This window comes from Pristis pectinata, chromosome 30 (assembly GCF_009764475.1).
Source record: "Pristis pectinata isolate sPriPec2 chromosome 30, sPriPec2.1.pri, whole genome shotgun sequence".
In the NCBI taxonomy this organism is placed as follows: Eukaryota; Metazoa; Chordata; class Chondrichthyes; order Rhinopristiformes; family Pristidae; genus Pristis; species Pristis pectinata.
The window spans coordinates 22,443,132-22,467,270 of NC_067434.1; the positions used below are offsets into that span (position 1 = coordinate 22,443,132).

The following is a 24,139-nucleotide window of genomic DNA, read 5'->3' on the forward strand; positions in this document are numbered from 1 at the left end:
TCTGCTTTGACCCACACTGCTTTAATGGGAGCTTCCAGCAGCAAGTGAGTCAGCTGTGTTTGCCCGCTCGAACCCGCTCTTTCTCTGGTGTTTACTTGGGGATTACCCACGGCCACTCTCAATGCTCTCACCTGTGAACTGATGGCTTTAAATAACCCGCATGATGGTGAGGTTTTGCCTTGGACTCCCTGCGTGACTGTGCAGGAGCCACTGAACAGAGATGGATAGGAACAAAGGGGCTGGTTTCCCTGAAGAGACCCGGAGCACTCCATTAACTTACGGTGATCCCTGATCTGTGAAGATTAGGTTTGGCGGGAAGCCAACTCCTCCATGCACACTTAGTGTTTGTGGTCAAAGCCCCATTCAATCTCCAGTCCTTCCATTCGCATAGCTTGTGGTGGAGTGTGCTGTGAAGTGTATGTGCTCACCTGCAGTTTGTTGAGGACCTCATCCAATGACACAAATGATTTCCCCATCGCCTTCTGGGAGATGCCACTTAAGAAGCTAAAAGGGTCTGGAATTCTTCTAGAACTTCCCAAAATAATTCTGATCTTGTGAAGGTTTGTTTAGAGGGTTCTTTCACATGAGCCTTTCCTTGTTAATTGGAAGGTCCAAGGTTCAAGTCACTCCCGAGAGCCACTAGCAAGTAATCTACTCGGGCGCTCCAGTCCAGTACTGAGGAAGTGCTGCAATATCAGAGGTGACCTTCAGTACACTAAACAGAGGCCTGGCCCTCCTGTCCCATCTGGAAGCAAAAGGCCCCGTCACAATGATTGAAAGCACGCAGGAGATCTTTCTCAGCATCCAGACCACTGTTCACTCCCTCGTACAACATCTGAAGACAAATATACCAGCCAATCATTTCTCTACACCTGTGGGAGCTTGCTGTGCATATTCTGGCAGTCGCTTTTCCTGCATGATAACTGAATATACTTCAGAAAAATACTTTATTGGCTATAAAGTTCATTGGAGCATTCTGAGGCTATGAAAAGCAATTTTAAATGCACTCTCCTTTTGAAGAGAAGTTAACTGGTCGATTGCCTGCAAATTAATTAGTTTATGAGGATTAGGGAAGGTTGTGGGGGTGGTGACAAGGGAGCCTCTGTGACCCAGCGGAGGGGAATCACAACGAGGTTCCCATTCCTGAGCAATATCAGATATCTTTACTGGCAGTGTGCATGTGTGAACTGCAAATGCAGGCAAGGTTTGGGCTGAAAGTCAACCAGTTGGCACCTAGTGAGAATGCCTTGCAGACTACATTCATTCTGGTGACAAGCCAGAGAGTAACTGAGAGACCTTTGGTAAGGGGAGTGAGCAAATTAATGGGGAAATGGGAGGGGGATGGTCACTCACCACTAATCTCTGCACTCCTCTGAGCCCAGAAGTTGTGTAATATTTATCTTGCCTATTCACATTCTGAACAAGCACAGCGCTGGATCAGAATTGCTTTGGGAAGCCACTTCTGGGGGTGGTTATTTGAGTGTCATTGTCACCTGACCACATACATGAAGATTAGCCAGCTCATCGTGGAATGAATCCATGCTACCACATGCTGCTTTTACCCAGTGAATTACTTGAGGAACCTTCACTGAAGGACAGCACACAGGACCGGCACACCAGGACTGCAGTTGAATGCTAATGTTGCCAGCTGCATAGAAACAATTTGCCTCTATCTTTTGACCACTGGCAGAGCTGATAGAGATGGGGTGTGGGTACACTGGGGCACTCATTGCCTGCAGAGCTCACCTACCATGAGTTCAGAGTGCAAGGGTCAATAGGCTGTAGAAAAGGACATCACCAGCAGACCTCATCACATCCAAGGCTGATCTGCACAGACCTGCTTTTCAGAAGGGGGATGAATCACCTGGTTGGAATCTCGAGTGGGAACACTGAGAGCTGTCTCCCAGCTCCACCTTCCTCCCTCCCCTACATGGTGCTTCTTGCCCATCATCTTTCACCTCTCCTTGGTCTGCCAATCACCTCGGTCTCACCACTCCCCTTTTCCTCTTATACTGGCCATAGAACATAGAATATTACAGCACAGTACAGGCCCTTCGGCCCACAATGTTGTGCTGATATTTTATCCTGCTCTAAGATCTATCTAACCCTTCCCTCCCACATAGCCCTCCATTTCTCTATCATTCATGTGTCTAAGAGTCTCTTAAATGTCCCTAATGTATCTGCCCCCACAACCTCTGCCGGCAGTGCGTTCCACGCACCCACCACTCTCTGTGCAAAGAACTTACCCCTGACATCCCCCTTATACCTTCCTCCAATCACCTTAAAATTATGTCCCCTCGTGTTAGCCATCGTCTCCCTGGGAAAAAGTCTCTGACTGTCCACTTGATCTATGCCTCTTATCATCTTGTACATCTCTATCAAGTCATCTCTCATCCTCCTCCTCTCCAAAGAGAAAAGCCCTCGCTCACTCAACCTATCCTCATAAGACATGCTCTCCAATCCAGGCAACATCCTGGTAAATCTCCTCTGCACCCTCTCTAAAGCTTCCACATCCTCCTTATAATGAGGCAACCAGAACTGAACACAATAGTCCAAGTGTTGTCTAACCAGAGTTCTATAGCGCTGCAACACCACCTCGTGGCTCTTGAACTTGATACTCCGACTAATGAAGGCTAACACGCCATACACCTTCTTAACAACCCTATCGACCTGCGCAGCAACCGTGAGGGATCTATGGACGTGGAGCCCAAGATCCCTCTGTTCCTCCACACTGCCATCTCCCCTCTCTGCTGTCAGTCCTGAAGTAGGGTTTCAACCCGAAACGTTGACTATGCCTTTCCCTCCCACAGATGCTGCTCGACCCACTGAGTTCCTCCAGCAGATCTTTGTTGGTCCAGATTCCGGCATCTGCAGTCTCTTGAGCTCCATCAATGTGGTTGATTAATGACTGCCTCAGTTTAGGGGCCGTGAGGGATGAACAATAAATGCCAACATTTCCAACATTTTCCACAGGAACAAACAGAGCAAAACTGTACGATCTCCTGAGCACTTGACCCCTGAGTCTGGAACTTTATTTTACCCTCACACATTTGAAGACAAGATTATTTCATTGGGTCAGATACAGGCTATGAAATTCAACCCAAGTTGTTGTACCACCCAGCAGCTGATTTTTGCACCATAAATTCTGCTGTGTTTAGCTCCTTTTATGTGTCTGTAAAATCCTGGACTTTTATCAATAACGAGACACCGGAAAAGCAATCATTTTTTTCCTTTGGTTGCAAAGTAGTTCTTTTAAATGTTGCTCCTACTAAGATTTCTCTGATAGAGCGTTATAGATGTTGGACCTCACAGTTGTTTCAAAGTATTCCAATGCCGGGACCACCATTCCAGGAGCATCCACCATCCCTTCCAGGGAGACAGGACAAGGAATCCTACTGGCCCCTTCTGGCAAATAAGGTTGGGATCTGCAGAATCTTATGTTACCAGTATTATTTGGATTACTGTTGTTCAAGGGCACTGGGGATTTACTCATGTCCTGCAGAAACTGGAGTTAGGAAGAGGCAGGAGCTGGTTTGTTTTGCCATTCAGTGAGACTATTTATCCCTCTGTTCCTCTTAGTTTAAAAAAATGTACCAATATCAACTTTAAAATTAACAGCCAACCTTGCACCAGATGCCATTTGTGAACAAGTTCTGGACTGTGGCCTCCTTGGGGTAAAGCCATGTTCTGGCGTTTAACTCTGCCCCCTACCATACATTCTTCAACCACCAACTACAGTTCATTTCAATGTCTTAAACACATCGATCAAAACAGTGCTCTAAATTCCAAGGAATACCATCCTAGTTTCTATGACCTCTGCATGCAATGTAACCCATGATCAGGACCGTGCTCCCTCAAATCCTCTAGGGGTTTAGTACCCAGAACTGCTCAACGTGCTGCAGACAGTTGGTATTGGAACCCATTCCTTTCCCAGCAAAGAGTTTTTGGAGTGTTGGTGCCATATTTGCTTTGACTTCAATCCTTTGCCATTCTCCATCTGTTCCTGCTTCACTCGTGTGGAGTTAAGCAGCCATCTGACCTAAGAGCTTCTCTCTTCACCATCACCCCTTTGGGAAATGCCCTACATCACCGCCATTGCCAATAGCCCCAATGTGTCCAGTCACACGAGCCATGGATCGGTGGGTTGCACTCTCATATCCCCAAGGTTCTGAGTTCAAGCGTTGCTCCAAAGACTCGGGGCACCTGAGAGCGTCTCTTCATTTTGGGCAGTTGCTTGGAGTTGAGGATGATTTTGTAGAGAGTGGAAAATACCTGCACTTGACAGAGCAAAACATTGATCCAATGACCAAGAGGACTGGAGATCAGACTCTGCTGCATGGATGTAGTGGGATCATAAATGCACATGCTCTTTCTCGCTCTGTCTTATACACACTCACACTCCCACTTCCACACATGTGCACATTAAACTCTCAGCTCTCTTAGTGCCCGTCCCTAACCCAGTCGCTTTTCCCCTACTGAGGTTGTGGAAAGTGCTAAGTAAATGTGTTTCCTTTAAGATTCAAGACTCCAGGTTTAAAGGTGAAAGATGACTAGGACAGGACAAGACTCGCGTGGTTGCTATCTGTTGGTTGAGATGATAGTCCAGGGCTCTCTCAGTTCTCGCATTTGGGCAGAAACAAAATCCATTAATGCTCTGAAGCGTAGCTGGAGAGTCTGCCCTTGTTTCTTGACTAATTCCAATTTCTCAGTGACCACTTGGGTGCTCCAGCTTCCTCCCACATCCCAAAAACATGCAGGTTAGTAGGTTAATTGGCCAAAGTACATTGTCCCTGGTGTGCAGATGAGTGGTAGAACCTGGGGAGGAATTGATGGGAATGTGGGGAGAATAAAATGGGTTTGCTATGGGATTGGTGTAAAAATGGATGCTTTACGATTGGCATGGACTCTGTCCTCTGCCCTACCTGTCTTGTGGTGTACCTCTCAATGCTATGATTATCATTTGCTGGTTGTGGGAGTTTGCTGTGTGCAGTTTGCCCATGTCCCATAATGTACAACAGTGAATACACTTCAAAACTGTCGTTGGCTACAATATGGAGCATATAAAAGGCACTATGGACATGTTTTTTTTGACCAATTGCAAAAGGTTTATGAAAAAAGATAATACTCTCTGATTCTTTTGCATTCATTCACTTCCCCTGAAGAGACTTAAACTAATTTATGCACATTTGGTTTAAGTGTTTAAACCCAGCACTGTTCATTGTGCCCCGCGTGCAGGTGAGCTGTGCGCTGGGAACAAGCTAAGTGTGGTAGTAGTATATTGTCTCTTGAACGCTTACACTGCAGTTAACAGTGCACCTTGTGGTGTGCAGTGATGTTGCCCAGATCAGCAGCCAGTACTGTACGTCTGTACCGGGCAGATTTCTCTTCAAAAACCATTTGCAAGGCAGTACATTCTCAGAGCATACACTAAACATGGCTTCCTCTGACTCCTCGTCTGTTTGTTATGTTGGTCTTGTGCCATTTGTGTTAATCACAGCTGGTCCTTGGCATGAGATAACTGGTATCGCACAGTTCATTTTAAATAGAGAGCCCTACCCAGCTTCTGGCTAATGTGTGCTCATCTCAATCATCCCCAGACCAGGCCAGTATGAAGAGCTGCTTTAAATAGAATTTTTCACTTGCAGAGCCCTGAAATAGTACAGACCTGCTAACCCATCAAAGGAGTCCCCAGAGGGACTGGGCAAGTATTAACCTGTGATTCACTTGACAGTGTGACAATTGTAACCTTCACTGTATTGCTGAAGAACATGTTCTGCACTTCACTGCCGACAGATGTTCACAGAGGTTGCGTGTTTAGATTTACTCCTGCGATTCTGGTTGCTCTGCAGCCAGCCAGTTGTGGTGTAATGAACCGTAAAATGGAGTTGTCTGGAAAGAATGACTTGCATTTCTGTAGCACCTGTAACATCCTTTTCAGGAGATCGTCATAATGCTTTTGAAGTGAGGTCACTGTCGTAATGCAGGAGATGTTGACAGCTGTTTCTGCACAGCAAGCTCCCATAAACCGCAATGACAATGACCAGATTATTTGTGGTAATAACATGGATTCTGTGATAAGTAGAGCAGGAATAATGTTCCTATACTCCCTCAAGATTATTGTTCTTTTACATCCAACTGAGATGGGCAATGCCTTGGTTAGTGTCTAATCTGATAGCTGACATACAGATGTTCATACAGATCAATTCATGACCTCAATGCAACGTTTAATGAATTGATCTGTATGAACGGTTTGCAAGACGAGTTTTTCACTGTACCTCGGTACAAGTGACAATAATAAACTGATTCCAATTCCAACGTCTAATCTGATAGATGGCATCTCAGATAGTGCAGCAGCTGTGCAGTACTGCATTGGAGTTGTGAGATGTACATTCTCAAAGACAAAGTCCATTGCAAAATATGTGAGATCTGTGGAGCCCCAAGCTGTGCCACTTATTCATTGGTCCTTCACGAGCCGTCTCCAGAACTTCCCACACACATTGATGCAGCCCTGAGAATGGTTAGTCACGTGACACAAGTGATGGGAGACTTAAAAGCAGCAAATATCGTTCCCATCCTATGTTACATCTTCCGCTGGAGAACATAAGAACATGAGAAATAGGAGCAGGATGAAGCCATCTGGCCCATCCAGCCTGCTCCACCAATCATGGCTGACCTGGCGTGGACTCAGCTCCACCTACCTGCCTTTGGTCTTTGGCTGATGGCACCAGCAGTGCTGGAGGCTCATCCATTCGGTAGGTGCTGTCAGATCTGGTTATTTTCAAATCCGCAGGTATTGTTATTGGTATTGAATGCAGAAGCAGGGAACGCAGCTTGGGAGTGGGATGGTGGAGAAAGGACCAACAACCTCGTGGGGTTTGAATGAGATGGTGTCTCACTGATGCTGGGACTGCTTGGATCTGTTGGTCAAACACTGACCCTGTGAGTTAGGGTTTCAAGGTTTCAGCCCCCATTTCCACACAAAAGGCTGAACAGAAACCAACAGTGGAGGCTGATGACTCTGATTTCAAAACAGTCTGAAGCATGTACTGTATCAGAGCTGGGAGGACTCGGTTGCTAAGTTTATTCAAGGCAGACCCAGAGGGATCTGGGCCAAATGCAGGCAAATAGGATTAACTCAGTTGGGCAACTTGGTTGGCATGGATGAGTTGGGCTGAAGGGCCTGTTTTCCATGCTATATGGCTCAATGACCATGACTATAGATTTTTACATACTCAGGGAATCAAAGGATATGGGGATAGTGCAAGAAAGTGATTCATAGATAAAGTATCAGTCACGATCTTACCGAATGGCAGAGCAGACACAAGGGGCCAAATAGTCTACTCCTGCTTTGTATGTCTCATTCCCGTCACATTTTGCAACGCCGTGGCGCAGCAGGTAGTGCTGCTGCCTCGCAACTCCAGAGACCCAGGTTCGATCCTGACCTCCCGTGCCGTCTGTGTGGAGTCTGCACGTTCTCCCCGTGACTGCGTGGGTTCCCCCCCCCCCCAACCCCCGGCTGCTCCAGTTTCCTCCCACATTCCAAAGACGTGTGGGTTAATTGGCCACAAGTTGCATCTAGTGAGTAGGTGAGGGGTAGAATTGGGGGGGGGGGGGGGGGGGGGAGGTGGCAGTTGATTGGAATGTGCTGCTGCAGGTTCCATTTGGTTCTGCTGTGGGGTTCTGGACAGAGAGCAGGTGCACAGTCCAGGACTCTGCATCATGTGTCTCTGGGTGCCTGAACACTGCACAGTTAATGGAGGAAGTTGACTTTCAGTGGTGGGAACCCAGTCTGATGCAGGTCTTGATCTTCAGAGTTTTGTCTCTGTTGTTTCGCAGTGAATGGGCTAGCTTGCCCTATTTTCCTTGGCGGCTAAAGCAAGTAGCCTTCCTGGTCTGATTGTTCTCCCCCATCTCGTCTACCTCCCCCACCCACACATCCATCCCGGTGATGCTGGGCAGGCTTCACTCCTGAGCAACCAACAACATGAGGCAGCTTGACCACAGTTCAACCCGATCCTCTCAAACCAGAATCCTGCCATGCTGATTTGGATCATGTGAGAGTGACATACTGTCTGCATTTACATAGCGCCCTTAACAGTGGTGGACTCCCCAATGTTCTTCATGTTACTTACCTGTTCGTGTGTGTGTGTGTGTGTGTGTGTTGGGGTGGGGGCTCGCTCATCCATTTTCATGAATACTCTTTCTCCCTTCCTCACCTTTCCCTCTCTCTCCCCTTCCAATTCTTCCCCAAGCAGTCTCTCACTCGCACACATTCTTTCTCACTCACTCACTCGTTCTCTCCCCCTTCCTCTCCCAACACACACATTTCCTCCGTTATTCACTCACTCGCTCATTTTGCCCAGTCTCTAGTGCACATTTTCACAAACACACACACACACTCACACTCCCACTCTCACACTCATGTGCACACATTTCTTCTCACCGTTTCTATTGTCTTTCCATTCCTTTTCTACTCTTTATACATAAAGATAGTCCTCTGATTCTCTCTCCGTCAGCAAAGCAGCAGTGATCAGAATGGGCGAATGCCATTACAAAGTTACTAAAATCCGGCAAAGAAGTGATTTGTACCCAACCCTTTGGTCTCCAGGTGTTGGTGAAATTTTCAGGCAGTAAACAACATAGAAACTGTATCTAGTTTTTCTCGTTTGCAATGACCTTGCTAGCTGATTATAACTTAATAAGTTTAGCAGAAGGGTAAAAACACACTGGCATTCTAATGTGTGTTTGGATGGGCATTGGTTCACAATTAGCACAGACCCCTCTGCTGAGAGCATTAAGAGTCGACGCTATTAATGGATGGAAGAATCACATTGGGTGCTTACAAGGGGAGAGCCATAGGAGGAAAGTAGCCTGATCATATTCTAAAAACAGAATAAGCACTTGCTGCCTTAAATACTGCACCTTTGACAGTCTGGGATTTACTGTACGCTAAAATGAGGCATACTGAAGTGCCATTGTAACACGTGAAACACTTATTAAAATAAGGCAATGAAGTATTATGTTTTGTGTAAATAATGCATTCATTACTTTTGGCAGTCTTGTATATTTATATTTGAGTTCGCTTGAAATACACAGATGGGGTGCCAAATTGACCTAGCACTCAGCAGCAGAATGGCTCGGTGGGTAGTGGTCTTGCCTCTTGGTTGGAAGCTGAGGGTTTGAGTCTCGTTCTAGGGACTTGAGCACGAAAATCTAGGTTAAAGCTTCAGTCCGGCATCACAGGGGTCTGCGCTCCTGTTTGGATGAAATATTAAGCCCTGGCACTGATCAGTCTCCCAAGTAGATGTTACAGATTTTGTACCACCATTCTGACTAATATTTATATCTTAATTAATGATAGAAAATAGAACAGTACAGCGCAGAACAGGCCCTTCGGCCCACAATGTTGCGCCAATATTGTAATAGGAAGTAGAGTTGAGACTACAAGCAGGCTCAAGAGGGTGTCATAGAATCACTTGTCATAGAAACGACCCCTTCACCCACCCAAACCATCAAGCACCCATTTCCACCAATCCTACCCTAACCCATTTTATTCTCTCCATTATTCCCAACGACCCTTCCCAGATCCTACCACTCACCCACACATGAGGGCCAATTAACTTACCAGCTCCCACATTTTTGGGGTGTGGGAGGAAACCGGAGCACCCGGAGGTAACCCTTGCTGTCTCAGGGAGAACGTGCAAACTCCACACAGACAGCACCCTGGGTCAGGATTGAACCTGTGTCGCTGGAGCTGTGAGGCAGCAGTTCTACTAGCTGCTCCACTGTGCCTCTGTATGGCCTCATCCTGTGATTGTAATGTTCTTATATGGTCAATATCACATTGCTGTTAGTGGGAACACAAATTGGCTGCTGTACTTTTTCTTCATCATAATAATGAATACATTTCAAAAGTGCTCTCTTGGTTGTGAAGTGCTTTGAGGTGATCTGAAAGAGCTGTGGAAAGGATTTTTAGAAATTCAAGTACAATTGTTTTGCCCCGACTGTTGGTCTGGTGATTTGCAACAAGAGAGGGACTTTATTGGCAGGTTGGGGAGGGACGAGGGTCAGAATTCGCAGCTCCACTCTGGTGCCCTGTTACTAGCAGGGTGTTAACAAAGGAAGCAGCTACCTGTTCTCAATGTGTCACACATACTGTGGCCATAACTGGCTCTTTCTCAGCCTTCTCCCACATGTTAGCCAGCTTTCCCTTCACACAAATCTTGTTGAATGGTAACTGTTGCCAGTAACAATTTTCAGCCAAGTCTAAGCTCTATTTTTTTTAAAAAGGAAAAAAAACATAAAGTACTCCTTTGGCTGTACAAAATGTTATTTGAAAAGGTTTTGTGTGTTCTACCTTGGCTGTGTCATTCAATTATTCTGCAGTGCTACTCAATAATCTTTATTAACACAGTCCAGCTGCCTTGGAAAGGCACAAATCTTTCTTGTTTCCTCATTTCCACGATTGATCACACTTGCCGACCCAGATATCTGAGGAAAACGGACAAGTTCCCAGCTTGGGATTGGAGGAGAGGAGTGAAGTGTGATGGCTGGTGGGCGGATGTTTAGATCTTGGTGTCTCTTGGCTCTGGTGCCCTCTCCTCAGCTGCCGAGGAGCTCTTATCTGGAATAAGAGACACCGCTCTACAGGGACAATGGATAACAAAACCTTCTAAGATCTCAACACATATCTCTGAGAGAGGGAATTTGTACAGGAAGTACTTCCATTCGTGTAATGCCGGCTTCTATTTTATTTAATCATCTTTGGGGATGTGAACATAGCTGGCAAGGCTAGCAATTATTGCCCATCCCTGATTATCCTGAACAGAGTGGATTGCTGACTGATTTCAGAGGACTTTGAAGAGTCAATCACACTCCGAGGGTGTGAAGTCACACAGAGGTCCATCTGGGTAAGGATGGCTTATTTCCTCCCCTGATGGCTATTCTCTTCCTCTCTCCCATTCTCATGAAGTGTACAGATGAGTGATAAAGTCTGAGGGTAGTTGATGGGAGTGTTGAGAAGGGAAAAAAATGGACAGGTGTAAAAATGGGTTCCCGTTGGACTCAATTGGGCTGAGGGGCCTGTTTCCGTGCTACCTCTCCTTGACTTCATGACTCGACTGCTGTCTGGTTGATGTGGTGCTGAGTGGATGGATCTGTGCAGAAGGCTCCAGAGATCTTTGCCCGGAGAGTCAGCATATAACCTGACCATTAGCCCAGGTGGTCTTCAGCAATAGCAACAGCAACAACTGGCCTGTGCCACCGTGAACCTTGTCCCACCTTATTTCATCGCACCCCGTTGACACCTCCTGTACCCATCTCCCCGTAAACCTCTCCAACTTCTCTGCAGACCACCTCCACCACTCCCAGTGGAAGCAAGCTCCACCTTCTCATTACTGTCCAGCCAACAGTGAATTCCCCGATGAATTCATTCTATTAAAGGTTCCTCATTGTGGACTCTTCTCCATTCTCCAGCCACCCTACAACTCCACAAGCAGAAACATCAGCACCTTTACTCTGTTGGATCACTTGCAGTTTTAAAGACCTCCATCAATTATCCAGAGAAAGGAGCCCTGGTCTTTAGAGTATTTCTTGATAGCTCTACCCTCATCTTTAATCGCCAGATTGCTTCACGGATGGGCATTGTCCAGTGAGAACAAATTAAGCAGTTGGGGCTTATATGCTCCAGAGTTTAATAGAATGAGAAGGAATCTCATTGAAACAAACAAAGTTCCTGGTGAGCTTGATAGGGATGAGGCCTCCTCTGGACAGAGTCTCCAGACCCAGGGGTCAGAGTCTCATAATAAAGAGTCAGCCATTCATGACAGATGTGATTAAATTTCTTCACCAAGGAAGCAGCAAATCTTTGGAATTCTCTTCTCAAGAGTGTTGTGAAGGCTCAGTCACTATATTCAGGACAGGTTTTGGAACTGTTTGGATTTTAGGATATTAAGGAAATCAAGAGATACAGGTAAGATCGGGAAAATGGTGTTGGGGTAAAGGACCAGCCATGATCTTATTGGATTGCACAGTAGGCAAGTGGGGCCAAATAGTCTACTCCTGCTTGTGTTCATTTTAAGTTCCAGTGATCCTTTCAGGCACTTTCTCCATTATCTCCCAAGTGGGAGCCATTCTTCACATGATGGATGTCACTTGACCTCCTTGCAAGGAGGTCACTGGGGAAAGGAAACCTGGTCAACAGTTTTGTTTTCTGATTCCCTTCTCCAGCCAAGGGACAGAGGAGTTTGGGTGGCCTTTCTCTGCAGTGGGGAACAGTAAAAAAAAAGAAAAATTGACACACACAAATGTGCAACCCTGTGCCCAAGTGTGTGTCTTCACCTCTGTTTTGTAAACTTGCTGGATTATGCATTAGCTGTGGATTCTTTTTAGACAAACTCGTACGTTAGTGAATTAGCTGGTTGTATAAAGAAACTTCAGGGCAAAACCTCCTCTCTCACTTTCTCTCTCCCTCTCGCTCTCACTTTCTTGCTTTCTCTCTCTTAACTCGCTCTCTCTCACTTTCTCTTCCTCTGTCTCTCTCCCTCTTTCTCTGTCTCTCTCTGTCTTTCTCTCTCTCTCTCTCGCTCTCTCTTGCTCTCCTGCTGGTAATAATTCAAATTGGCTATCTTTGTACCTCAGTTTTTTGGATATTAAGGGACAAGTGGCTTTGAGGCAAGACGTCAGGAGCTTGTACCACGCAGAACTTTGAGGGAAGAAACCAAGCTTACAATGATTACAAAGAGCACCATCTTTTCCACGAGATCCCAGCCCTGGACACAACTTGGGGTCTTTGTAACCCTAGATGTGGAGGTGGGAGGGGAAGTGATGGTGTCCAGTGCACATCTTGAAGATGTCCTTGAGGAGGTGGATCCAGTCAGGAAAGGCACATTATCTCTCTGTAGCTCTTCAGTTTATTATACTGCTCAGTCCATTGCACACTCAAACCTTGAACACGACGATGTGTGATAGAGGTAATGTTTAACCATTGTATCTTGTATATACAAAAAAAATTGCTCATTCCTTGAACCTTTAACCATTTCCCTCTCTTTCTCTTGGCCTTACTTTAAGTGCTTTTTCCTGATTATCTGTTGCCTGTGGAGATATCGTGTAGGGGAACCTTTGCTGCAGTGAAGAACAATTTGTGTTGGGCTTAACTTCCCTCAAAACACGGGGTCACCCTGCCCCTGCACAGAAATGCAACTTAATGACATATTAGATCACTGTCCATAAATTCCATGGATTTGGCAGTATTATGGCTCCTGGAGTTCATAGAACATAAGAAGGGGGAGGAGTAGCCTATTTGGTCCCTTGAGGCTATTCCACCATTCAACAAGATCATGGCTGATCTGATTGCTTCAGCTCCACTTTACGTAACCTTTGACCACCTCTGCAACCCAAAAATCTCTCTCTGCATTGAATTCCTGATCCTCCAGTCTCTGGAAGAGAGATTTCCAAAGATTCTTAGTTCACTGAGAGTAGAAGTTCCTCCTTATCCTATCCAGCCCCTATCCTGAGACCATGTCCCTTGGTCCGAGACTCCCGCCCCTCCATCCCCGGGCCCCCGTGATGAAAAATATCTTCTCAATACCCAGCCTACCAAGACTGGATGGCACACAAACAAAAGCTTTTCACTGTATCTTGGTACATGTGACAATAATAAACCAATAACAATACCAAGCTTCCTCAAGATCTTTCACTTCAATTTTTGGACAATAAGAGAATTACTTTAGGAAAGTGACACTGAGGTAAAAGATCTGCCATTTTGATGGTAGAGCAAGTACGAGGTCTACTCATGCTCAGAGCGATGTTATAATTAGATCATTTCTCATTCTTCTAAACTCCAATTAGTATCAGCATAACCTGCTTAAATTTCCTCATAAGACAACTACTTAGCCCCAGGAATCAACCTAATGAGCCTTCTCTGAATTGGCTCCAACGTAAGGGCGTTCCTCCTTAAATGAGGCCCCCCAAGGTAAACATTACTCCAAGGCTGGTGTAGAATTGTAACAAGACTTCCTTATACTGGCTTCTTGAATGACTGGAGAGCTTGTGATGATGGGCCTCCATCCAATTCGATGTGCTTACACATGGCAAGGCCTTCATCCCGTGAATCAATCTTGTGTCAACTCTTCTCAGTACATCTTCCCGACTGCGTGGGGATATTGTGAAGTTCATCAGCCCTCTAGACCCTGGAGATTCTGTCAGCCCCCTCAGATGGGCACAAGAGATCATGCAGCATCATTTCAAAGAAGAACTGATCTCTTGAGGAAGATGCATCTCCCAACCAATTGGTCATGATGGCATTGCAGTTTGTGGGATCCTGCTATGCATACATTGAATGGTGCAGTCCCTACATTACAGCAGTGACTATACTTCAAAACTACTTCATTGACTGTAAAGCAATTTAGCTGTCTTGAGGCCGTGACAGGTGCAACAGAAACGCGAGTCTTTCTTGTGACCAGCTTTTGTTTGATAACTACTCTCGTGAAGTGACATGATGTTTTGCAATGTTACACTAAGTGCAAATGGTTAATGATTTATCTGTTGTTTCCTTTAACCAATGCAGGAGTTAAATTTTACCCTTTTTTGCCTTTGCATAACCCTGGGTCATCTCACCTCTTGAATTTCTTCCTGCCCAGCGTCAGTCCCTAGGACTTCCTTTGTTTTGGTGCTTTGAGAGGGAATACGCCTACACCTTGGATCCAATGGCTCTACCGAGGCTGGGAGGGGGTGGAGAGCTGGCAGCAGATGAATGGTGAAGGAACAGAGGGGACTGGGTGCTGGTAACGGATTGGGAATTGACGACGTAGATGGAGCAACAATTTTTGAAATCTCCTAAAAACAGTCATCACATATTAACAAGAGCTTAGCAACAATGAGTCAGACATTATCCACTTAGCAACAAGCCTCACTGCCGACTGCCTTTCGAAAAACTTGTTTGGCATGGTTATTTTAAGCACACATGTGCAATATTACATCAGTGGTTAATGTTGTATCACACAAACTGCGGTGTGGATTTGTACTGCACTTTGCGTGACCTGACTCCCTTTGGATTTATCTGTTCTTTCCATTTGTAAGTCAGAGTTTGCCTTGGGTTGCTGCCTGTATTGAGTCAGTGACAGGTGCTGGGCTTAAACAGTGGTTTTGAAAGGCAAAATAAGATTGTCCTTTTTAAACATGGGTTTGAGTTTAGTGGATATTGTCAACTGTAACCATTGCTAACCCACTCCAAAATGTAACTGGTACACGACCTAGAATTAGGATGGCACTTGCAGGACCTGGAATCAAACTGCCCCACTGCGACAGGCTGACCATCTCATGGCTGCCAGAGGTGCCTGCACGAGGCCACTGTATGGTGTAAAGTTAGCCTATAGATTGTGGTCTGATTCCCACAGACCACAGAAACATCTAACATGTGATCAGTCGATCTTTGTTTGGGGTTACGGAACCAAGGAATACAAATACAGATCCACCTGAATGACAGAACAGGCTGAAGAGTCAGATAATCCCCTGGTAGCTTTGTTGTTTGACACCAGGCAGCAGAATGAACAGATTAGGATTACCTTTCTCCTTTCCCAGATCCTCCTTTCCCTGATTGCTGCCTCCAATTCACACCCTTGATTGCTAAAGCAACACATTGCAGGTATCAGAGCTCAAGAAATGGCAGGAGTTGGTTATCCGGCACTTTGATCCTGCAGTACCTTTCATTGGTTATCCTGCCTCAATGCCACTTTCTGGCTCTATCCCAATATGTAAGGGATTAGATAAAATAGAGGCAGGAAAGTTGTTTCCACTGGTAAGACTAGAACTAGGGGACATGGCCTCAAGATTCGGGGGAATAGATATAGGATGGCGATGAGGAGGAACTGTTTCTCCCAGAATCTGTGGAATTCTCTGCCCAGGGAAGCAGTAGGGGCTACCTCATTAAATATATTTAAGACGCAGATAGATTTTTGCGTAGTAGGGGAATTAAGGGTTATGGGAAAAAGGCAGGTAGGTGGATCCGAGTCTACCGCCAGATCAGCCATGATCTTATTGAATGGCGGAGCCGACTCGATGGGACAGATGGCCGACTCCTGCTCCTATTTCTTATGTTCTTATGAGAGCAGTACCGAGGGAGCACTGCATTGTCAGTGCTACCAACGTTTGCTTGAGCGATTAAGCTCACATAATATACAGCACCGTTCTGTTTGCTTGTCTTTGCTACTTTCATACCTCCACTGAGCACCTACTGGATGGATGAGGGTCCAGCATTGGTGCCATCAGCCAAAGACCAAAGGCAGGAAGGTGGAGCTGAGTCCATGGCCAGTTCAGCCATGATTGGCGGAGCAGGCTTGACGGGCCAGATGGCCTCTTCCTGTTCCTATTTCTCATGTTCTTATCTCCTACCTGGGATTTATAAAGGGAGGCAGAGAGCGCAGTACTGAGGAGGTGGTGTTGAACCTGAATAAAACACTGGTTAGGTTACAACTGGAGTCTTGTGTCCAATCCTGGTCATCACTCTTTAGAACCATCACAACCTTCCTAGAGAGGATTCGGGAAAACTTTCCTGGAATGGTTCCTGGGAGTTTGGATTTTGACGGGAGCTGTTCTCCTTTGAGCAGAGGGAAGTTGATTGATAGAGATGCACAAAGATGGTGACTGCTTTAGACAGGGCAAATCAAGCAAAGCTACTTCTATCAGCCAGTGTGCTCCTGTGTAACAAAGGCCACTTTTGAACTGAGCTGCAGTATCATCGGCTGACACACCACAGATGGACGCCCATCAGCCCTTCATATCTGTACTGACACACTGAGTCAGCCAAGCAGTTTTCCATCAGCCCTACACTTTCCCTGTAACCTTGAAGGCTCCTTGTTTCCTTTTTTGGAATATTTGCCCATATCACTTTGGAAAGTTTATGACTTCCCCCACCTCGGGCAGCACCCAGTTCAACCATACCATCTGCCTGCCTGGAGCCACCTCCTCCCCACATTCTTTAGTTGAACATTTACATTCCATTTATTTCAGCTGCTTTTAGCTATACCCTGACTAATTTGTGGATCTGCTGCAGTCGACCTGATCCCCAAGTGGTTAACTGACACTGGGGAGCATTTCACCAATAGGAAAAGCTTTGACGTGTTCAAACACTCCTGTTTTCTGTACTTGAGTAATTGGAAGACAAGGGAAGGATGTACATTTGAATTAAGTCAGCACTGGAGAGCATTCTTAAAGGCACAGCCCATTGGTTCAGTTCTTAAAGGGGTAGTCCACTATTGATTTTCGCTCTGAAGACCAAGAAAGTCAAAGAATGATCTCTGTTTTCTCTGGGTTACCTGATCCCAGCACAGCAGTAGTCAATCCTTCTTCCCACCCACTGTTGATCCTCTCTTAATAATAATTTGGACCAAATGGACAGTGAAGTGAAGATTTCCATGATTGTTTCTGGGATGAGATGGCTGTTCTTTGAGAGAAGATTGAGTAGAGTGGATCTAAATTCTTGGGAACTTAGATGTACGATTGCACTGAGAGAGAGAGATTCTAGTGGGGTTTGTACAGTGAGATTGATTCCCTTGGATGGAGTCTCAAACCTGGGGATGTTTTCTCAAGGGATTCAGTGTTGTCCAGGATAACACAATCAGTGTGACTGGTATTCCATCCACCACCCTTCAGGGGCTCCACCACTGGCACATAGTGTCTGCAGTGTGTACCAGCTATGAAATGCTTCCAAGTACTCTGACAGCATCTCTTAAACCAGAGACATCTACCATCAAGGACAACAGCTAACACATGAGCACACCATATTTTTTTCCATGACTTGGAAATATATCACAGGCCCTTCAACATTGGGCTTAAACCCAGGAACTCTACCCTATAGCGATGTGGGAGGTGAAAATTGGCTACTCACCAGCAGCTTCTCAAGGGCAATTACAGAGTTCCTGTGTGCGACAGCCAGATTTAAAAAAAACATTTAAGACTAAGCTGAGGAGGAATTTCTTCACAGGGGTTTGTAAATCTTCAGAATTCTCCAATTCGGAGAGCTGTGCATGATGACGTACTGCAATAAGGCTGAGATCGCAAGATTTTTAACATCCAGGGGGATGGAGATCTGGGGATCAGGCTGCATGGTGGATCTGTTGAAGTTCAAGAGCCATGATCTGGTCAAGTGGTGGAGCAAGTGCATGGGATAGTGAGGCTTACTCCTGCTCCGATTTCTTATCTCCTTAGAAGAGTGGACAGTAATAAGAACTCAGAGTCACTGTCCTTGAGAATTTTGGTGTGGGGGAGGGGGTGGAAGAGAAGAGAAAGCATCATCTAGGTTTTTGGTGAGAGCAATTTGCAGTGATCTGGGTTGAACCTCGGTTACAAATGCCCAATTTATGGACACCCGTATGTACAAACAAACTCCCTTAATATTAATAAATTCAAAAGTCTGATGGACCTACATATGTTGATTCCTACGAGTGGCAGAATTAGTTTCCTCTCTTTCTCCATTTTTAGTAATTGTTCTTTCTAAATTGGTAAATTGGTTTATTATTGTCACATGTACCGAGGTACAGCGAAACACTTTGTTTTGCCTGCCGTCCATACAGATCATTTCATTACATCAGTGCATTGAGGTAGTACAAGGGAAAAGCAATAACAGAATGCAGAATAAAGTGTTACAGTTACAGAGAAAGTGCAGTGCAGGTAGACAGTAAGGAGCAAGGTCATGATAAGCTAGATTGTGAGGTCAAGAATTCATTTTATCGTACAAAAGGTCCGTTCAATAGTCTTATAACAGCGGGATAGAAGTTGTCCTTGAGCCTGGTGGTACGTGCCTTCAGGCTTTTGTATCTTCTGCCCAATGGGAGGGGGGAGAAGAAAGAATGCCCAGGGTAGGTGGGGGACTTTGATTATGTTGGCTGCTTTACCAAGGCAGTGGGAAGTGTAGACAGAGTCCATGGAGGGGAGGCTGGTTTCCCTGATGTGCTGACCTGTGTCCACGACTCTCTGCAGTTTCTCAGTCTGTCATTTTGTTGCCATTCGTTATAATACTATGAAGGTATGGTTACCACATCAAGTGATTTTTGTGCATTTTATGACTTATGGACAAAATCGACTTATGGACAAAATCGACTTATGGGCATCTATAAACACACAACCTGTTCCATAACCCGGAGGCGGTCTGTAAGGGCTGAGTTCCTCCAGCAGATTGTGTGTTGCTGAGGGAAATCTGAGTTCTGCACTGTCACTGTAGCACCCTTAATGAGCTCCAGATTGGGTCTGTGCCAGTGACGGCCTAGTTTGTTTATAAGACCCTTGAGCACCAGAGCTCCATATTAATCCCAGCACTTGGTCCGTAACTCTCTATGCCTTAGCGATTCAAGTGCTCATCACGACACTTCTTAAATGCTGTCAGCGACCCATCTCTCAGCAGCTTAAGACTACCTTCCACACAATCAACAACTCCACCAATCGTGGTCATCATTGGTACAACAGATGATCTGGTCATTATCAGATTACTGTTGGTGGGAGCTTGTAGTGTGCACATTGGCTTTCATGTTCTCTGCATCACATCATTTTGACTACACTCCAAAAATAAGCTGTAAAACACTTTGGGATGAGCTGAGTGACAGTTAGACAGCACGGAAACAGGCCCTTTGGCCCAACTCATCCATGCCAACCAGGTTGTCTATCTCAGTAGTCCCATTCGGCTGGGTTTGGTCCATATCCCTTCAAACCTTTCCAATCCATGTACCTGTCCGAGTGTCCCTTAAATGTTATAATTACCTCTACCACTTCCTCTGGCAGCTTGTTCCATATACCCACCACCCTCGGTGTGAAAAACTTACCCCTCAAATCCCCTTTAACTCTTTCGTCTTAAATCTAAGCCTTCTAGTTTTAGACTCCCTTACCCTGGAAAAACGACTGTCACTATTTGCCCTATCTATGCCCCTCATGATTTTATAAACCTCTGTAAGATCACTCCTATGGTCCAGGGAAAAAAGGTGCAAGAGAAATGTTTCCATGTTTCCAAGTGCAGTCTTCAACGAAGGGTGGGTTCAGTCTTGCGATCAAAGAAAGAAACTCACACTCTCACCCGACTCATTTACTCGTTCACAGTACCTGGGTGTCACCAGTGTTTCTTGCCCATCCCTAATTTTCTCTTGAATTGATGGCCTTGTTGGGCAGTTGAGAGTCAACCACATTGTTGTGGATCAGGAGTTGCGTGAAGACCTACTGGGTAAAGATGGAAAATCTCCTTTCCCAAACATCGTTGTAGGTCAGAGTTTTTCCAACAACCCAGTGGTATCATGGTTATCATTACCTACATTGCTTTAATTTCTTAATTGATTTAATTTATTCCCCAAATGCCTTGGTGGGATCTAACAGTCCTGGCCTCTGGATTACTGGTCCTGTAACTTAAATGCTTCTCATTGGCTTGTAAAGGTTAGGAAATGTGAAGGTATAATTCCAGGAAGATGATATGGGGAATTATTTAATGTCTCTTTTACAGCTGTTTTAAGCAGGAAAGGATTAAATGGGTCCAGTTATTTTGAAACATGATTAAAAAATAAATTCAGAGCTGGAGATTTATATATATATATATATATATATATATATATATATATATATATATATATAAATATATATAAATATATATAAATATATATAAATTCATTTAATGGAAGAAGCATAAGGTTTTAATGCCAGATCTGAGAAATATCTGGTTATCAATGTAACTTTGGTGATACTTCTGTTATGTTTTCAGTGCACAAGTTGCCTAGTCCTTGTAACCTTGCACCCCCTTGCTTTTCAAGAACACGTCTATCTCTGCCTTAAAAATATTCAAATGCTCTCCTTCCACTGCCCTTTTGAAGAACAGGCCAAATCTACTTGGCCTGTGGTTTGTTGAGTATTGAGAGACAGCAATGTGTTTGTGCTTTAGTGGCTGTAGGAGCAATGCATGGACAACTGCCTGTGCGCTTGTCCATGTGCCAGTGCTGATAGCAGCAATGCATGCCTGCTGCATGCACAGTGGAGATTTCTCTCCCCTCCATAGGTCTGCCCCAACACCTCCATAGATGTTTCCCCACTTCCAGCCCCAGTGCTCCGCAGAGTCCAGAAACCTGAGGATGAGCTGCTCAGTAAATGATTGCCCTCTCCTCTCCTCGGTCGCCAGCACCCCTGCCATGAATGCATCGCCGGAGATTCTAACAACAAATGTCCCAACGCAGCTTCTCGCTGAGAGCTGTTGAGGCAGGCCCACTTTTCCTGGAACAGAGTCCAAGGACTCTGCTGCAATGTGCAGCTTGGAAAATTCCTTGGCTCGCACTGCAGTCTGGCATGTGTGTGTGTGTGTCTGATTCTCCTTCTGTGGGACGGCTGGCACAAGGGTTGTACTGCCACAGTGAAGCAGCCCTGTCATACAAGGCTCCCAATCAACACCACAACCCAATGTGGATCTAGGCTGAAGGGTCAGGGATGGGCAGTGGTGAAGATCTCTCTCTCTCTCTCTCTCTCTCTCTCTCTCTCTCTCCTCCCTGCCTTGTTGATGCACCAGTAATGCCTGATTTGTTTGCACAATAAGCTTTTGATTTCATCACATCGGTGTTAATGTGGATAGGATTTCTTTATTTCTGATGCATCGAGAGTTCATTCACCTTTGGCAGACTGCCTGAGCTTTTTACCCACCCACTCCTCGGGCTTTTGTGTTAGACCACCTCTGCCGCACGCTGTGAAGAGAAATCATTGTGATATGTCTGCTCCACCACACCCCCCCCCCACGGTCTCCCTCCTCCTCCCACCTTCCCTCCTCGGACCTATCTGTCATCACCTCTCCTCCCTTTCCTCAGCCTGCACCATCTCCTCACCTATCTCACCCTACCCGTTCTGCCACCCCTCTTCTAGCCCATCCATCTCTGCCCCCTCCTTTCTTCCAACCGCCTCCCCTTCTCCTCCCCCCTCCTTGACCTGCCCTTTCCTCTTCCCCTCTGTATGGCTCCCTTCTTAACACACCTCTTCCATGCCAGCATGGATCAGAGTTGGACTTTCATACTTCACTGCAGTGGTTGGGCAATTCAGTGGACGGGAGGAACAAAGTGGTTATCTCCATTGGTTGCGTACAGCGTACCTGGTACCAACCTGGTTGCCCTTTTTCAATCACGTTTTGACTATGGGTGCTGCTAGAGTGGCCAGCATCTATTGCCTATCCCCAGTTCCCCTTGATGAATCACTGTGCTCCATCTGGTTTGCGTGCCCGACTCTCCCCCCCCCAAAGAGGATCGAAGCCACTGTGCTTTAGAGAGTTCCAGCCAGTCCAAAGTCATCCCAAGGTGAAGCAGCTTTAACGTGTGAAGTCACAGTAGAACTAAGGAGATGTGTCTGGACATTAACCTCAAAATGATGTTGTTTGTGGCAATGGACAGGTGAGGAATGCTTGGTAAATGAGCTCCTGGCTAATCCATTCACTCTCATTGACTAGATCGGCCGACTCTATTCGTCTGGTGAGCTCCAAAGCAGATACTGATGGTGGTGGCCCACGACCCAAACCAGTGTGAGCTGGGCGGGCTATAAAGTAGAAGAGGAGTCTCGGTCTTGGCAGTGGCAAGGACCCCGACTCGCCTGTTGCCCCAACACCGCGTGCCCATCCGGCCTCTCCTGTGCCACGTGGTAAGTGACCCTTTTTCATTTCCATTATTTGTCCAGTGTTGGGCTTGTCAAATTTCTGCCTGCTCATCCTACCTGGCCCAGCAGGGGAAGGTGTGGCTTGTGGAGCGATGTTTAGTACAAGCACACATCCAGAGGACTGGATTCCAGCATCAGATTCACAAAGGAATACGTGCTTGCTGTTACATTCCAGGGCTGGTTTCACAGCTTAAACATAATGGGCCACCCATTGGAGGAGGTGGAGTTGTTTTCTGGCGATTGTGAGTCTTTGGAACTTGTTCTTCAAAAGGGCAGTGGAAGCAGAGCGTTTGAATATTTTTAAGGCAGAGATAGACAGGTTCTTGAAAAGCAAGGGGGGTGCAAGGTTACTGGAACTAGGCAAGAATGCTGAGTTGCAGTGATGGTCAGATCTGCCATGATCTTATTGAACGGGGGAGCAGGTTTGACTGGCTGACCCCTGCTAATTTTTAAGTCCGTATGTTCTACAACTGTGTTGCCTGTGTCTCTTAAGTATATCCTCAACAGTTGGCTAAATAAGTTATCTACCGTACCTATCCCTCTCATAAAATTATAAACCTCTAACATATCATCTCTCAACCTCCTTCGCCCGAGGGAAAACAGCCCCAGCCTGTCCAGTCTCTCCTTGTACCTCAAGCCCTCCGGTCCAGGCATCATTTGTGTGAATCTAGTTTAGTCAACTTAAGTTTGTAGAAGACAGCTGCCTGCCACATCAGTGCAAGCTTATCTCTGCCCACCCAACCTGACACCAGCAGGACTTGGATATTTCCGTATAACGTTAAAGGAGGCCATTCAGCCGATCACACAGCAATCTCATTCCTCCACTACTCTCTCCTGTAACCTCTACCTACATTTCCTATAATTCTACCACTCACCTACACACTTGGGGTGGATACAGCAGTGGGAGGAAAACAGAGCACCCAAGGGAAACCCACACAGTCGCGGAGAACATGCAGACTCCACACAGACAGCACCCGAGTTCAGGATTGAACTCTGGTCACTGGAGCTGTGAGGTAGCAGTTCTGCTTGCTGCAGCGCGGTGTCACCTGCTACTTATTGCGTCATAATATAAAAACAGAAAATGCTAGAAATACTCAGGAGATCGGGCCACATCTGTGGGAAGAGAAACAGAGTCAGCCTTTCAGGTCAAAGACTCTTCATCAAAATGGGAAAGGAGACTAAAGAAGCTCATTAAGATACAGGGAGTGTGGGGGGGTGGGAGATGTCTCTGATAGGGTACAGCTGAGTTGACCATGGGGTTAAGCTGTAAACAAGGTTATCTGGTCAGTAAGTCAATGGGTGTTAGAGAATGAGAACATAGACAAAAGATTGTAGGAGTACAAAATGCAATGCAGGAGGTCATGCCTAGCGGACACAAGAGACTGCGGATGCTGGAATCTGGAGCAACACCCAAGATGCTGGAGGAACTCAGCGGGTCAGGCAGCATCTGCGGAGGGAAATGGACAGTCGACGTTTGGGGTTGAGACCCTTC

The 24,139-nt window shown here is 46.0% G+C and overlaps 1 protein-coding gene across 16 annotated transcripts in view; it reads left to right on the forward strand.

Annotated features, from left to right (window-relative positions):
* Positions 1 to 24,139, forward strand: part of zmiz1a (zinc finger, MIZ-type containing 1a) — a 402,917-nt gene that overhangs the window by 91,597 nt on the left and 287,181 nt on the right. For 15 of the 16 annotated variants that reach the window (XM_052041291.1, XM_052041292.1, XM_052041288.1 and 12 more), the window contains one exon: positions 22,445 to 22,632. The gene's annotated coding sequence lies outside the window, so the exon portion shown is untranslated. Of the gene's footprint in view, positions 1 to 3,349; positions 3,418 to 22,444; positions 22,633 to 24,139 lie in introns of those variants that run through there. The other variant, XM_052041293.1, reaches the window with a different exon arrangement.